The sequence below is a fragment of the Dasypus novemcinctus genome, chromosome 8 (genome assembly GCF_030445035.2).
Source record: "Dasypus novemcinctus isolate mDasNov1 chromosome 8, mDasNov1.1.hap2, whole genome shotgun sequence".
NCBI classification, from domain to species: Eukaryota; Metazoa; Chordata; class Mammalia; order Cingulata; family Dasypodidae; genus Dasypus; species Dasypus novemcinctus.
The window spans coordinates 95871274-95876671 of record NC_080680.1 but is presented as its reverse complement, the minus strand read 5'-3'; the positions used below and the strand labels follow the sequence as shown (position 1 = coordinate 95876671).

The 5398-nt window shown below is 41.3% G+C and overlaps 1 pseudogene; it reads left to right on the top strand.

Annotated features, from left to right (window-relative positions):
- The first annotated feature begins 3590 nt into the window (after positions 1 to 3590).
- Positions 3591 to 4548, top strand: LOC101424459 (olfactory receptor 1J4-like; annotated as a pseudogene).
- The last annotated feature ends 850 nt before the right edge of the window (positions 4549 to 5398 follow it).

Genomic DNA, 5398 nt, shown 5'->3' with positions numbered 1-5398 from the left:
GTAGTGGGCTGTTTTTTCATTTCATGTAACAGTTATATGTAAATTGGCTAAAAATCCTAGTCAGTGTCAATACGTTATAAGTAGGATGACTTTAGGTCAAAGAGGAATGAAAAACAACCCCTTGGGTGTGTTTGTTTCTGTGACACTGTGTATACAACACTCACATTCAGACTTCCTTCACCTTGAATGCATCTGGAACAAAGGGGGTAAATGTGGGGCATGGCAACATGTGTGTGTCCTTGATCCAGTGAAAGAAACCCATAGCCTGTTATTTCTCATGTCTCATCTAGATATGAACAGACAGCACCAAGCAGAGTCCTCTTTATACTAAGCTGACAGCTATTTATACATTTGGTTTGAAGGCTACTGTAGTTCTTCAGGAACCACAATGAGGTTCTCATTGACCTTCAACAATTTCCATACTTTCACTCTTGTGAAACTTCTGTATTTAATTTTAAAACCTAGCCTAGTTATGTGATGACTGAATTCTGATATAACTTCTCAGTCCTACAGCATCTGCAATATCTTGATTTTCTGGCCTGGTCACTGGGCAATTCTTAGGAAATACAGAGCCCTGTAATCTCTCAGATGGCAGTGGAACTTGTACTCTAGTGGAGGAGTATATGTTTTGCATGTGGGCTCAGGAATCAGCCTTTTTGAAGTCCTGGAGATGGATGGAAAGAGGGAGGCAGAGGCAGATATTAAGAAAGTTATGTATTGGAATATATTACAAATGCATAAGTCAAAGGTCATGGGTGTATTATTTCTCAGGGGCCATGGTCTGAGCTCTGCAGTTTCTCTGAGTGTAGGAGAGAATACAGAGTTTTGGTAGGCTGTTTGATCTTGCTTAATGGCTGCTTGTACTTTTATTGTCTTTAGTTTCTGATTGTGATCTTGGTCACTCATCTGCTAAAATAACATGAAATAATGTTTTTATTGTATTTTTTTGAAGATACATAGACCACAAAAAATGTTACATTAAAAAATATAAGAGTTACATCATCAGCTTGTGCTTGGTAGTAATCCCTCAGCACCAGGGAGGCTCATCCCTGGGAGTCATGTCCCATGCTGGGGGGTAGGTAATACATTTACATGCTGAGTTTGACTTAGAGAGTGGCCACATTTGAGCAACATGGAGACTCTTGGGAGGTAACTCTTAGGCACCCTGCAGCTCTAGGCCTAGTTCATATTTCAGGCACACCGGCTCATAATCATAACTATCAGTATCAAGAGCTCATTATTGGACCATATGTCTTTATTGGTTGTTGCCATTGTACTTGGGGGATTGTTGCTGTTCCACTGGGGAATGTGATAGAGCTCCCCTGGCTAGGAATTCAGCACTCCCTCAGTTGTCATTTTTAACTGAAATCACTATGAAAATACCCAAACATTTTTATGTACCCTGTATACCTGCCCTGGAGAACTCCCTCCCAACCATGTGCTCTCTACCCACACCAATGTTCTTCCCCTGTCTGTGGTCCAAAACTTCCTTAAAAACGAAGCCTAGTACATTGCCAGGTTCCATTAATAGTAAAATGCAATGTAGTGATGGGTTTAAAGGTTAGACATAGAATACGTATTAATTTAGAAAAAAGGACAAATGAGTTTATATGGTTATGAGTCTCCAAAGAAAGAGTCAGGAGGTCATCAGAGGGATAATACTTATGCATGCCTCAGCAGGGTCCCAGAGACAGCCAAAGTAGATAGAAGCCAAGGTACTGGTTCTCCTGAGGGCTACAGAGACCCACAGTTTCTACAGTCATGGCAGATGGCTCTGGAGTTCAGGGCCATGTCAGTTGGCCCTTCTTTGGAGTTTGTGTTCCTGAGTGTCATGGAGTTGAACTCAGATGTGACCTTTCTACACATGTCTCTTCTGTTACCTTTACCAGTCCTGTGGTTGGCACTGGGGTTGGTGTATATTCGGGAGACTTGAATCTCTGGACTGTCCATGTGACAGCCAGGCCCTGAACCTCAGCAGACTTGCAGCTCCTACCATCTGGTTTATTGGACTTACCCTGGTCAGCTAACATAGAGGTGAAGAAGGTCAACCACAATACCAGGGAGCCAAGAGTGCCTACATTTGCAATCAGGAGAATTGCATCCATCATCCATGTGGAATTTAAACCCCCTCTCAATATAGAGGGGGACTGGACATAACCATTCCAGGGTCCACAGGCTGGAGGAAAAGAGTATGGATTAGAGTGAACTTACTGATATTCTACTATGCAACTATTGTGATTCGTAATGAAAGAAAATTAGCATTGATGTGGAGAAAGTGGCCATGGTAGCTGCTGAGGGTAGGGAGAAGGAAGAAGAAATATGAAGTGGGGGCATTTTCAGGACTTGGAGTTGTCCTGGGTTGTTCTGCAGGAACAGATGCTGGGCATTGTACGTCCTGCCATGGCCCACTGGGTAGACTGAGGGAGAATGTAAACTACAATGTAAACCACTATTCATGTGGTGCAGCAGTGTTCCAAAATGTATTCACCAAATGCAATGATGTGCCATGATGATGAAAGAGGTTGTTAATGTGGGAGGAATGGGGTAAGGAGGGTGAGGGATATATGGGGACCTCATTTTTTTTAATGTAACATTTAAAAAAATAGAGAAGGAAAAAAGATATATAAGAGGTTCCCACATACCCCAAACCCCACACCTCCCCACTCCTCCAACATCAACAACCTCTTTCATCGTTATGGCACATTCACTGCATTTGGTGAATACATTTAGGAGCTCTGCTGCACCACATGGATTATAATTTACGTTGTAGTTTACACTCTCCCCCAGTCCATTTAGTGGGTCATGGCAGGATATAAAATGTCCAACATCTGTCCCTGCAATATCATTTAGGACAACTCCAAGTCCTGAATATGCCCCCACATCATATCTCTTCCTCCCTCTTCCTCCCTCAGCAACTATCATGGCCACTTTCTCCAGACCAATGCTACAGTTTCTTTGATTACTAGTCACAATAGTTCCATAGTAGAATACCAGTAACTTCACTCTAATCCATATTTTATTCCTCCCAGACCCTGGTATGGTGATGTCCTTTCCACCTATATATCATGAGGGGACTTAGATCCCACATAGCTGATGGATGCAATTCTCCTGTTTGGAGTTGTAGGCATTTATTATGTATAAGGTATATTCTAAGCACACTACATGTATTAGTTCATTTAATTCTTTCAATATGCTAAGAGTAGGTTGTCTGTGTGTGTGTGTATGTGCATGTGAAAGAGAGATAAAGAGAGACAGAGAGAGAGAGCCATGATCTTAATCAGTGGTCTAAGAGGCTGTTCACTAGAAATTGCACTCCCCTAAGATAAGTCTTATGCTCTTTATTACTTTATGCCTGGTGGCTAGAGAGTATCTCACAAATTTTGGGAAAAATAAAAAAGAATTCTCTCTGGCTGTCATTGAAGTATATGATGTCTTTCTTTGACCAGGCAGGATGAGGCACCAATATGGGCAAGTAATGCAGTTAGGTTGGTGTGCATATTGACACTGCTACCTGGAGAAAGTTATGACTATACAGTAATGGTTCTCTGCTCAGTATTTCTAAGTTCCTGACATTTCCATTTGTTTTATCCATGACAGAGAGAAGAGCAGCCCTGAGGTGGGGGAACCAGAGCAGCATATCTGAATTCTTCCTCCTGTAACTCCCCATCCGGTCAGAGCAGCAGAGAGTGTTCTTTGCCCTCTTCCTGGACATGTACCTCACCATGGTGCTAGGGAACCTGCTCATCATCCAGCTAATCAGGCTGGTCTCTCACCTCCACACCCCCATGTACTTCTTCCTCAGCCACTTGGCTATCACTGGTGCCTCCCTTTCATCAGTCACTGTCCCAAAGATAATGATGAAAGTGCAGGCTCAGAACCGTTCTATATACTATCAAGGGGGCATTCCACAGATGTATTTTTATATACTTTTCAGTTGCATGGACACCTCCTTCTCTCAGTGATGGCATATGACAGGTATGTGGCCATTTGCCACCCTCTACACTACACCACCATCATGAAAGAGGAGCTGTGTGTCCTGCTGGTGGCTAGCTCCTTGATTCTCTCCTGTGGAAGTGCCCCCTTGCACACTCTCCTTTTTGCCCAACTGTCCTGTACTGACAACATTGACTCCTATTTTTCTGGATTCTCACCATCCTACTCAAGTTATCTTGCTCAAACACCTCTCTCAATGAGATGGTTATATTCACTGCAGGGGCTGCACTTGTCATCTTCCCATTGAGTGGCATCCTCATCTCGTATGACTGCATTAGGGCCTCCATCCTAGTGATCCCCTCTATCATAGGTATCTGCAAAATCTTGTCCACCTGTGGCTCTCACCTCTGTGTGGTGTCTCTATTCTATGGAACAATTACAGCACTGTACTTTTCCCCCTCATCAAACAGCTCCAATGGCAGAGAGATAATTGCCTCATTGATGTATACAGTGGTGACCCCTATGTTGAACCTCTTTATATACAGCCTAAGAGACAGAGATATGAAACTGGCTCTGGGGGTACTTTTCAGAAATGATATCCTTTCTTCCAGGTGAAAATCTCCAAATTGTGTTCTTATTTCACACACTGATCCTGTTGGCGATGCCTACTAAAAAATGATGAGTTGGCCAGCCTTGTTTCAGCACCATCCCAATTCTCCTTTAAAATGGGTATTAATTCTGTAGGAACACATGTCTTTCAGTTTAGTCAGATTTTTATCCCCTTATATATTCCCATTTCTAGCCTTGATGCAGAATTAACAATCAATCATAACTCATTAATCGATTTTCCTGGTTAATCATAGCATGTCTAACCTATTACAGCTCATGATTAAATGTCTCATTGTGTGTTTACAGCAGACTATGTTCTGAACGTCACAGTCATTTTCATCCCCTTATGTACTCAACAAATTTCTATGGTTAATAAAAGACTTACAAGGTTCCTCAGTCAGACATGATGGTTACAGTCATTTTCAACCATCTGTGTTCAAAAATTTCCTTGAACTTCCATCATGGTCTCACAGAGGCAGCTTGGTTTGCCACAAAGGAGGTACTGCTGAGATGTACAGAAGTATAATCTCTGGAATGACATCCTGTCTCATTTTTTAAAACTTTTTTTAAAAATTGAAATATATCACTCATACATAAACATACATAACCTATAAATGTATAATAGTTGTGAACCAAAAAAACCAAACATATAACATCAAACAAACATATATAACATCTCACCCTACCACCAATAACTTGCATTGTTTTTAAACCTCTTTAACTAATGATTAAACAGCATTGTTAAAATATTACTACTAAACAAAGTATTTTCCCCCTAACCAATCTGATTATTATTATCTTTATATCACTTATATATGAAGATATATAAACAATTAAGTGTATAGTAAAAGTTGTG